We start from the raw sequence: 13,299 nt of genomic DNA on the forward strand, positions 1-13,299 counted from the left end.
CGACCATTGTTGCTACTTCAAGAGGTTCGACTCCACTACGCCATCCCGTTGCTATATGTTGATGATATGTTAATAGCGAAGTTCGATATGTCGAAATTGGGAGATTGAAAGAGAAGTTAGCAAGTGAGTTCTCTATGAAGGATTTGGGTGCAAATAAACAGATTCTAGGGATGAGGATCGAGAAAGAGATAGGCGTAAAGGTATTCGAAATTGTCTCGGTGAGTATATTGAGAAGGTATTGAAGAGGTTCAACATAGGTATTCATGAAACCGGTTTGCACACCTTTGGCGATCCAGTTCAAGTTGTCAAGGAACACTCTCCCAAGACTATTGAGGAAAGAAACTTCATGGCTAAGGTACCATCACCCTCTGCCATTGGAAGTCTTATGTATGTCATGGTTTGCACGCGTCCGATATAGCCCAAGCAAGGGGAGCCGTGTCCGATGGATTTATGTCTAATCTCGGCAAGCAACATTGGGAAGCCGTGAAGTGGATATTGAGATATCCGAGAGGTACTACTGAGAGAAATGCCTATGTTATGGAAGGGGTGTGTTGTGAACCCGCAAGGGTATGTGGATGCCGATTTTGCAGGAGAAGTAGATCGCGAAGAAGCACTACTGGTTATGTCTTTACAATGAAGTGCTACTCAGCGATGAGTTGGATTTCGATTCTGAAGATTGTTGCTTTGTCTACCACGTAAGGCGAGTATGTGGCCGCTCTGAGAGGCAAGCAAAGAGATGATCCGTTACTGAGGATTGATGGAAGAGTTTGGGATGAAGCAAGAGAGAAGTGTGTTACACAGTGACAGTCAGAGTGCTATACATCTTGCTAAGAATTCCGCCTTTCATTCTAGGACCAAGTACGTTGGTCTTCGGTATCATTTTATCCGATCTCTGTTGGAGGATGAGGTTTTGGCACTTGAGAAGATCCAAGGGAGTGAGAATCCGGCGGATATGTTGACCAAGACCGTGCCTACTGAGAAGTTGAAGTTGTGTTCAACTTCGGTGGGTCTTCTTGCTTGAAGACCATGATGGATGAGCCGAGTGTTTCATTAGTAAATTGGATTTGGATTGAGTTGTTACAATTGAGATGTGATGTGCATGTAGAATCTCGAAGGTTCCAAGTGGGAGATTGTTGGGCTGTGGAACCGTCGAGCGAATGAAGCTCCGGTATCTCACCAGCAAGCTTTAGAGTTCTGAAACTTTTCGGAATTTCGATGATTTGTCGATATTTCGGCCCCAACCCCATATTTCTCACTTTTTTTCTATGTGTACCTATATAAAGGAAATAGATTAGGGTTTTGAGATAACTTTGAGAGATTCATTTCTTAGGTATTATGGGAGCTCTATTGAGCTAGGGTTTGAGTGAGGCCTCTTGTTCTTGATTCTTGATATCTCTTGTAAACTCTCCAATCTTTGCTATAAAGGAAACTCGGGCTCTTGTGTGGATGTAGGTAATATTTACGAACCACCTAAATCTTTGTGTCTCTTTGCATATTTACTTCCTTATTTATTGTTTGCTTGTTATGGGTGATGATAAATTAGTGGCTCTGCTTGTTTGAGTTTGTTGTGATAACTACCAAAGTCTTGGGTGGGTGATTTCCTTGGTGTGAGCTCCAAGTTGAAATCATTTGGGATAGAAAGTAGCTAGATTGAGGTGTGACTTTCTAGTGAAATCTCCCAACATGCTGGTCGTGGAAGAGGCTCTTATAACAAAGAAAGAGGAAGGAACTTTAATAATTCAGGAAGAGGCTCAAATTCTGGAAGAGGTTTTAATCCTATGCAAGAGTCTGGCTCAAATTCTAGTTCAAGTGGTCGCTTTCATTCAATCCTATGCCACAAGGGGGCTGAAGCAGAGCTCCCAATCATTCTCGTCTCTCAATCCACAAATCATCCAACACAAGCAGAAATTTCTTATTTTGAAGTAAACTTTTCAGTTTAACTTGAAGGGAATCTAAAATGACCTTTAGCACTTTCGCTATTGGTCGCCTCAATCATAGACCTTGTAAACTTCATGACATCAAAATCCTCAAGAACAAATCCACATTTTCAAATTGAAATGTGCTTGCTTTAACATAGGGAAAAAAAGAAAACAAGTTGAAAATCTTCTTTGTCCGTTGATGATAGACATAGTCGTGGTTGTAGACAGAGTTTGAGTGAGTGTTGTCTTCCCAACGCTGCCATACTAACAATAGGAACAACAGAGACAACATCATTTCCCTTCCTAGTTGATTCCTCTGACGACGACGAAGCAAGTAATATATGTTCTACATTACTCTTGTCAGCCTCCTTACGGAAAACACGGGATTCATCAACAAAAGAAGTGGTTGTTGGAATCTCTTGTGTATTTCTAAATACTAGTGTGTGTGTGTGTGCAAAGTGGAGGAGATGAACAAAGAGAGTTCTCTCCACTTTAATGCATAGAAGATAGTCCCACATTGGTTATCCACCACTAGCAAGTGAAGTATAAGAGACATTCCTCTACCATAAGCCCCAAAACCACACGCGCACCCCCATGACGTTACATCTCTATCCTCTCTCATCTAAAGTCCCAACAACATATTTCTGAGTACTAGCTCCGCGTCTGACTTCAATATAACACTAGCTTTCGAACCCGTCCTACGAACGGGTGTCGTTATATTAAATTATTGTAAAAAATATTAGCAACTATGCATAGCTATGAGATATAAAAATTATATTAATCAGTCATTCAAATTTCTTGCACCACTCTCTATAAAAAGAAAGCACCAAACCTTGATAAAACTCATCGACTTCTTTTTGTTGTTAGGTTTAATAATAGAAGTTTGATTGAAGTTTTGTGATAATGCCCAATATGACGAAGATAATATTGAAGCTACTTGAATAGCATGACATTCTTAATCATAATAAAAAAAATTATGATAAACACTACTTAAAATGCAAAACTATATTTGTCGAGACATTTATTCCCCCTACATATAATACAAACATGTTTTAGGGTTATTAGTTCAATGTATTTGCATCAAGTTTCTGATTTTCCATTAATTATTCTTTGAGGTTAGTTCAATATAGTACGTTGCATTTAATTTCCAATTTCTCATTAATTATTCTTTGAGGTTAGTTCAATGCAGCTTTATTAAGTTTCTGATTTCCCGTTAATTATTATTTGAGGTTAGTTCAGTGCAATTGCATCCACTTTATAATTTTCCGTTAGTTATTCATTAAGGTTAATTAAGTACAGTTGCATCCAATTTTTGATGTTTCGTTAATTACTCTTTGTGATTTGTTCAATACATCTCTGCATCCAGTTTACGATTTCCGTTAATTGTTTTTCTAGGTTAGTTCGATAGTTTATAATTTCTAGTTATTTATGCTTTGAGGTCGGTCTCGATCTGATTACATCCGGCTTCCGATTTCCAGTTCACTATTCTTTGAGGTTATTTCAATGCATTTGCATCCAATTTTTTATTTTTCGTTAGTTAATCTATAATTTTAGTTTAATGCAGTTGCATCCAGTTTATGATTTTCCGTTAATTATTATTTGAGGTTAGTTCAATACAGTTGTATCCAATTTCCGATTTTATGTTAATTGTTTTTTGAGGTTAATTCAATGCATTTGCATCAAGTTTCTGATTTCCTATTAATTATTTTTTAAGGTTAGTTCAATGCATTTAGATCAAATTTATAATTTCCTGTTAATTATTCATTTAGGTTAGTTCAGTGTAGTTTCATCCCTTTTTCAATGTTTTGTTAATTAGTCTTTGAGATTAGTTCATTGCAATTGCATCTAGTTTCTAATTTTCCGTTAATAATTCTTTAAGGTTAGTTCAATACATCTGCATCTAGTTTATGATTATTTATGCTTTGAGGTTAGTTCAATGCAATTACATCCTGTTTCTGATTTCCGGTTAACTATTCTTTGAGGTTATTTTAATGCATATTTGCATTTAGTTTCTGATTTCCCACCAATTATTCTATGAGGTTAGTTCAATGCATTTGCATTCGATTTTTGATTTTCTGTTAATTATTTTTTGAGTTTAGTTCAATGCATTTGCATACAGTTTATGGTTTCCCATTTATTATTATTTGAGGTTTGTTTGATGTATTTGCATAAATATTTTTTAAGGATTTGCATCCAATTTCTAATTTTCCGTTAGTTATTCTCTGATGTTAGTTTAATGCAATTGCATCCAGTTTCCGATTTCTAGTTAATTACTTTTTGAGTTTAGTTTATTGTATTTGCATAAAGTTTTCGATTTCCCGTTAATTACTCTTTGAGTTCAGTTATGTATTTGAATCCAATTTTCGGTTTCCTTTTAATTATCCAATGTGGTATGTAATACCAACTTCTACTGATCCATCTGTAGTGTCCTTGCAAACATGACATAAAAAATAAATTATGTTTGATTTACTATGTGGGATCATCAAAGATTATCTAGTTCCTGATTTCCCATTAATTATTCTTTAAATTATGCATGACTCACTATGTGGAATCTGCAAAGATTATCTACGAACGGGTGTTATTATATTAATTATTCTAAAAAATATTTGCAAATATGCATAACTATTATATATTAATATTATATTGATCACTCATCCAAATTTCTTATAATGTGAAAACCTCACTCTCCATTAAAAAAAAAAAAAAAAAACTCACCTTTGATAAAACCCTTTAACTTCATTTTGTTGTTTAATAATATAAATTTGATTGAAGTTTTGTGAGGTTGCCTAATAAGGCGAAGTTCATATATATTGAAGCTACTTGAATAATAAGGAGTTACCAGTCATACGGAAATAGATAAGATAAACACCATTTTAAATGCAAAACTATGCTTATTAAGACATTCTCACAACATATAATCTAACTATGTTTTGAGGTTAGTTCAATGCATTTGCATCTAGTTTCTGATTTTCCGTTATTTATATTTTGAGGTTAGTTCAATGCAGTTGAATCCAATTTCTGATTCTCGTTAATTATTCTTTGCAGTTAGTTCAATACATTTGCATCCAATTTCCAATTCTCTATTAATTGTTCTTTGAGGTCAACTCAATGCATTTGCATCCATTTTCTGATTTCCCGTTAATTATTCTGTGAGATTAGTTTAATGCATTTGTATACAGTTTTCGATTTCTCGTTTATTATTTGATAAGGTTGCATTTGCATCTAGTTTTCAATTTTCCGTTAATTATTGTTTAAGGTTAGTTCAATGAATTTGCATCCAATTTCCAATTTCCCGTTAATTATTTCTTGAGGTTAGTTCAATGCATTTGCATCTAGTTTATTTTTTAAGATTAGTTCAGTGCAGTTGCATCCGATTTTCGATTTTCCGTTAATTATTCTTTAAGATTAGTTCCACGCATTTGCATCATGTTTCCAATTTATAATTAATTTTTCTTTGAGGTTAGTTCAATACATTTGCATCCAGTTCCCGATTTCCCGACAATTATTTCTTTTATATTAGTTTGATGTATTTGCATCCAAGTTTTGATTTCCCGTTAATTATTCTTTAAGGTTAGTTTAATGTAGTTGTATCCATATTCCGATTTTCTATTAATTACTTTTTAAGATTAGTTTAATGCTTGCATTTGCATCCAGTTTTCGATTTCCGGTTAAATATTATTTGAGGTTAGTTCGATGCATTTGAATCTAGTTTTTGGTTCCCCATTAATTGTTCTTTGACGTTAGTTTCATTCAGTATTATATATGCTTTGAAATATTTGTCATTATTGCTTTGCCGTTATTTTTTTTTTCTATTTTCTATTATATATTTTGTGATGTTATTTTTTGTATAATTTAATTTTTCACATGTAATTTGTTTTGATTTGGTATATAATTTATTTAAGCCCAACGTCCACTTTAACTGAAAATTATATATATATATATATATATATATATATATATATATATATATATATTGTGGCCAGAATTGTGATATATATATAGTGTTGAAAATTTATAAATTTATAAATTTAATTGGAATCTGTCGTAATTATTGTGATCAGAATTGTGATTTTTGGAATCTTTAACTATGAATAAATGTTAAAATCCCATTGTGGATGACGCATCAAATCGAAAGGGTTTTAGGAAAATTGTTTTCGGTGGAAACTATTGTTTTTAGCAATTTAGTTTTTTTGTCTCATATTTTTTTTTCGTAATTAGCTATATTTTTTGGAAAAAGTTAGAGACTCTATGAAACTCTAGATAGGATTGTTTTTGTGAAACTCTAGATGGAATTGGTTTTTCGTAATTAGTTATAGTGTTTAGAAAAAGTTAGAGGCTCTATGAAACTTTATATGGGATTGTTTTCTTATTTATATCCTACTTTTTTATAAGTAGTAATAGAGTTTAGAAAAAACTGGAGTCCCTGCGAGTGTTCCAAAATATATATATAAAGAATTGGAATATGTCATAATTATTGTGGTCGTAATTGTGATTTTTTGAATCTTTAACTATGAATAAATGTCTAAATCACACAGTGGATGGCGAATCAAATCGAAAGGGTTTTAGAAAAATCGTTTTCGGTGGAAATTATTGTTTTTAGCAATTTAGTTTTTTGTTTACTATTTTTTTTTCTTAATTAACTATATTGTTTAGGAAAAGTTGGAGATTTTGTGAAACTCTAGATGTGAAAGTTAGATAATATGTGAAACTCTAGATGTGATTGTTTTTTATTTATATCCTATTTTTTTATATATAGTAATAGAGTTTAGAAAAAAAAAATTTTATATTTAGTAATAGAGTTTAAAAAAAACTGGAGTCTTTGTGAGGGTATAGTTATAATATATATCTAAGGATAAAGATAAATATTTGTTTCCTATTTTATCTCCTATTTTTTCTTAATTAGTCTTGACACGTGGACACTCTATAAACGCTTCCTCAATTGAAGAGGGTAGAGCTATAATATATATATATAAAGAATAATATATAAATATTTGTTTCCTATTTTATCTCCTATTTTTTCTTAATTAGTCTTGACACGTGGACACTCTATAAACGCTTCCTCAATTGAAGAGAGTAGAACTATAATATATATATAAAGAAAACCCATCAAGAGAGACAAAATGACCGACCTGTCCTATTCTTCTTCTCTATCTTTCCTTAAAGACAGCCACATCACGACACGTTCTGCGTTGTGATAACTCCCCCAATAAACCGTCCAATTTAGCTTGAATATTACTCAAGTTAGGCGCTGAGCTACATTTAAATAGTGATGAGAGCAACTTGGTTACCTGATCCTGATCTTGCAGCAAACCTTTCCATTCCATGTCACTTAATCTTCATGGATCAAGAATTGGACTCTTTTCAAAGTCCTTTCTAGCTTTTTCAGCTTATCATCAAATTCTCGAATTGACTTGTATACTGATATCCCCAAGTTAGTCAACTTTTCAAGCAGGACTTGAAGAGATGCAGATACAAACGAAGCAAAGAACCAATACACCATGGTGTCTTTGTTGTTGCACCCCTGAAGGCCGGATGCTACTTAGTCCCGTTGCCTGCAATAGCCCATTTTCTGGTGGTCAAAGAGCTTTTGGTTGGTGATGTATGCAGGGCCGGGCCTGAGCAGGTGCCATGTGGGCGACTGCACAGGGCCCCAATATATAAGGCCCAAAAATAAATTTTTAGTGGAAAAAAATTATTTCACAAATCAAAAGCCCATACCGATAAAAAAAACCCAAAAAATCGAAAATTTCACAGTAAACAGTCGATTCTCTCATATTCTCTTTTCTCATTAATTATGTTCATAAAAAAAGAAAATAGCAATAGATATAATAGATGAAGAGTTCTTTTCAATGACTAGATATCTCTCTTCCTAATTAATAACATTTTCTTTTGGAAAATCACTCCAATTAATTGCTTGAGTTGTCCTCAATTACTTAAATACAAAAAGAATTAGTAAAAAAAAAAAACCCTCATTCACTTTATGACCATCTAGTATCCTCTCATTCTCAATAATTTCTTTCTTTACAATTGTGGATTTGTATTAATTTTCACTTCGATCAATCTCAATTACTTATTCATCTAAATTTTGATTATTTTTCAAGTAAGTTAGAGATTAAAATCAATTTTTCCTTTTCTTAAATATTATTTCAATAACTCAATTTAATTCCAAAGTAATCTTTATATATATATTATAGCTCTACCCTCTTCAATTGACGAAGCGTTTATAGAGTGTCCACGTGTCAAGACTAATTAAGAAAAAATAGGAGATAAAATAGGAAACAAATATTTATCTTTATCCTTAGATATATATTATAACTATACGACTCCAGTTTTTTTTAAACTCTATTACTAAATATAAAAAAAAAAATTTTTTTCTAAACTCTATTACTAAATATAAAAAAATAGGATATAAATAAAAAACAATCCCATCTAGAGTTTCACATATTCTCTAACTTTTTCTAAACAAAAAAAAACAATCACATCTAGAGTTTCACAAAATCTCCAACTTTTCCTAAACAATATAGCTAATTAAGAAAAAAAAAATAGTAAACAAAAACTAAATTGCTAAAAACAATAATTTCCACCGAAAACGATTTTTTGAATCCTTAACTATGAATAAATGTCTAAATCACACAGTGGATGGCGAATCAAATCGAAAGGGTTTTAGAAAAATCGTTTTCGGTGGAAATTATTGTTTTAGCAATTTAGTTTTTGTTTACTATTTTTTCTTAATTAGCTATATTGTTTAGGAAAAGTTGGAGATTTTGTGAAACTCTAGATGTGATTGTTTTTTTTTTTAGAAAAAAAGTTAGAGAATATGTGAAACTCTAGATGGGATTGTTTTTATTTATATCCTATTTTTTATATTTAGTAATAGAGTTTAGAAAAAAAAAAAATTATATTTAGTAATAGAGTTTAAAAAAAACTGGAGTCGTATAGTTATAATATATATCTAAGGATAAAGATAAATATTTGTTTCCTATTTTATCTCCTATTTTTTCTTAATTAGTCTTGACACGTGGACACTCTATAAACGCTTCCTCAATTGAAGAGGGTAGAGCTATAATATATATATAATTTTAACTTGGTCTACAGATAAGAGAAATTATAGTTAATGAAAAAACACAATATAAATTGTGATTTATAAAACCGATAGCCATCTATGTCATGTGGAACAACCTATGAACGGGTTGCGTTTCATAATTGTATTATAATATATTTCCACTCCAACTTTTATAAGTCAGACCTATATTACATGGAATATAGTGCATAATTTACATGTTCTAGTTTTATTGTGTAGGTCTATCTGAAGGATTTTGTGACAATGAAAGCAGCCAAATGGGTATAAATATTAAAATACCTGTAAACGGAAAGAGTGTCTGTCCATGATAAGCACTTGCCCCATTCATCCACTTGTTGGGCAAAAGTAACGAAAAAACTATTAAGGCTTTCAAATCTTTTACAACATCCCCTATCACGTAAAGTCTAAACCCATTGTAGACATCAACAATAAAAAGTTTGGACATAGATGCATGATATTCTGAAAAACATATAACAAACCAGAGAACACGCTGTGTACAAAGATGAAAATGAATGATCTAAATAGTATAACCAATGTGCGAGAGGTAAAAATGTGTGAAAGAGCAGAAGTCAATGTGAGACAAATGAAGGGTCACACAAACTTAAAGATAGAGAAATAGTTACATCTTTCTAAGTTTACTACAATTAACAAAGACTCCCAACTTTCCTCACAAAGCTAAAGATGGATATTATCAATGAAGAGAATTATTATTGCTCAGTGCTTACAAATCGTTAATCTTGTTAGTACCTTCCCACAATGGCCTAATCCAATTTCAAATCATAATTGAAAAAATCTATAAACGATTGATGTAACTCGGAAAAACCATACAAACCATACCTGACGAAGGGATTGCTAGAGCGTGTTGGATTTCAAAGAGAATATAGAGAAGGATTTCTTTAACAGATATTTTTGAGTTTTGAGGGTACCACAAACTGAATACCATTGTTATAACAATGTAACACTGATCAGATGGTACAAAACCTGTCCAAGTTCCAATTGACAATTGATCTTCATCTCTCTTCCCATTCAACCTACTACTTGAGAACCAACTATAACCTCAACTTATATACTTGTTTGAAATATGTTGAGTGAGTTTCAACAAATTAATCCTCGCTTCTTAATGCTATTGGAAGCTTTATTACATACTCGATTGTTGATCACCTTCGCGATGGCGATGGCAAAACGAATGCAAAATGAATGTATCTAGATCGGGATTAAGAACATAACAGATGAGAAAAGTATATATATATATATATATATATATATATATATATATATATATATATATATATATATATATATATTTTTTTTTTTATTTTTTTTTTTTTTGAACACTCGCAGGGACTCCAGTTTTTTCTAAACTCTATTACTACTTATAAAAAAGTAGGATATAAATAAGAAAACAATCCCATATAAAGTTTCATAGAGCCTCTAACTTTTTCTAAACACTATAACTAATTACGAAAAACCAATTCCATCTAGAGTTTCACAAAAACAATCCTATCTACAGTTTCATAGAGTCTCTAACTCTTTCCAAAAAATATAGCTAATTACGAAAAAAAAATATGAGACAAAAAAACTAAATTGCTAAAAACAATAGTTTCCACCGAAAACAATTTTCCTAAAACCCTTTCGATTTGATGCGTCATCCACAATGGGATTTTAACATTTATTCATAGTTAAAGATTCCAAAAATCACAATTCTGATCACAATAATTACGGCAGATTCCAATTAAATTTATAAATTTATAAATTTTCAACACTATATATATATCACAATTCTGGCCACAATATATTTATATATATAATTTTCAGTTAAAGTGGACGTTGGGCTTAAATAAATTATATACCAAATCAAAACAAATTACATGTGAAAAATTAAATTATACAAAAAATAACATCACAAAATATATAATAGAAAATAGAAAAAAAAAATGGCAAAGCAATAATGACAAATATTTCAAAACATATATAATATTGAATGAAACTAACGTCAAAGAACAATTAATGGGGAACCAAAAACTAGATTCAAATGCATCGAACTAACCTCAAATAATATTTAACCGGAAATCAGAAACTGGATGCAAATGCAAGCATTAAACTAATCTTGAAAAGTAATTAATAGAAAATCGGAATATGGATACAACTGCATTAAACTAACCTTAAAGAATAATTAACGGGAAATCAAAACTTGGATGCAAATACATCAAACTAATATAAAAGAAATAATTGTCGGGAAATCGGGAACTGGATGCAAATGTATTGAACTAACCTCAAAGAAAAATTAATTATAAATTGGAAACATGATGCAAATGCGTGGAACTAATCTTAAAGAATAATTAACGGAAAATCGAAAACCGGATGCAACTGCACTGAACTAATCTTAAAAAATAAACTAGATGCAAATGCATTGAACTAACCTCAAGAAATAATTAACGGGAAATTGGAAATTAGATGCAAATTCATTGAACTAACCACAAACAATAATTAACGGAAAATTGAAAACTAGATGCAAATGCAACCTTATCAAATAATAAACGAGAAATCGAAAACTATATACAAATACATTAAACTAATCTCACAGAATAATTAAGGGGAAATCAGAAAATGGATACAAATGCATTGAGTTAACCTCAAAGAACAATTAATAGAGAATTGGAAATTGGATGCAAATGTATTGAACTAACTGCAAAGAATAATTAACAAGAATCAGAAATTGGATTCAACTGCATTGAACTAACCTCAAAATATAAATAACGAAAAATCAGAAACTAGATGCAAATGCATTGAACTAACCTCAAAACATAGTTAAATTATATGTTGTGAGAATGTCTTAATAAGTATAGTTTATCATTTAAAATAATGTTTATCTTATCTATTTCCGTATGACTGGTAACTCCTTATTATTCAAGTAGCTTCAATATATATGAACTTCGCCTTATTAGGCAACCTCACAAAACTTCAATCAAATTTATATTATTAAACAACAAAATGAAGTTAAAGGGTTTTATCAAAGGTGAGTTTTTTTTTAATGGAGAGTGAGGTTTTCACATTATAAGAAATTTGGATGAGTGATCAATATAATATTAATATATAATAGTTATGCATATTTGCAAATATTTTTTAGAATAATTAATATAATAACACCCGTTCGTAGATAATCTTTGCAGATTCCACATAGTGAGTCATGCATAATTTAAAGAATAATTAATGGGAAATCAGGAACTAGATAATCTTTGATGATCCCACATAGTAAATCAAACATAATTTATTTTTTATGTCATGTTTGCAAGGACACTACGATGGATCAAGAGAAGTTGGTATTACATACCACATTGGATAATTAAAAGGAAACCGAAAATTGGATTCAAATACATAACTGAACTCAAAGAGTAATTAACGGAAATCAAAACTTTATGCAAATACAATAAACTAAACTCAAAAAGTAATTAACTAGAAATCGAAACCTGATGCAATTGCATTAAACTAACATCGAGAATAACTAGCTGAAAATTAGAAATTGGATGCAAATCCTTAAAAAATATTTAACAGAAAATCGTAAACGGTATGCAAATACATCAAACAAACCTCAAATAATAATAAATGGGAAACCATAAACTGTATGCTAATGCATTGAACTAAACTCAAAAAATAATTAATGAGAAAAATCAAAAATCAATGCAAATGCATTGAACTAACCTCATAGAATAATTGGTGGGAAATCAGAAACTAAATGCAAATATGCATTAAAATAACCTCAAAGAATAGTTAACGGGAAATCAGAAACATGATGTAATTGCATCGAACTAACCTCAAAGCATAAATAATCAGAAACTAGATGCAGATGTATTGAACTAACCTTAAAGAATTATTAACGGAAAATTAGAAACTAGATGCAATTGCAATGAACTAATCTCAAAGACTAATTAATAAAACATTGAAAAAATGGATGAAACTACACTGAACTAACCTAAATGAATAATTAACAGGAAATTATAAATTTGATCTAAATGCATTGAACTAACCTTAAAAAATAATTAACAGGAAATCAGAAACTTGATGCAAATACATTGAATTAACCTCAAAAAACAATTAACATAAAATCGGAAATTGGATACAACTGTATTGAACTAACCTCAAATAATAATTAACGGAAAATCATAAACTGGATGCAACTGTATTAAACTAAAATTATAGATTAACTAACGAAAAATAAAAAATTGGATACAAATGCATTGAAATAACCTCAAAGAATAGTGAACTGGAAATCGGAAGCCGGATGTAACTGTATCGCACTGA

The sequence above is a fragment of the Coptis chinensis genome, chromosome 8 (assembly GCF_015680905.1).
Source record: "Coptis chinensis isolate HL-2020 chromosome 8, ASM1568090v1, whole genome shotgun sequence".
In the NCBI taxonomy this organism is placed as follows: domain Eukaryota; kingdom Viridiplantae; phylum Streptophyta; class Magnoliopsida; order Ranunculales; family Ranunculaceae; genus Coptis; species Coptis chinensis.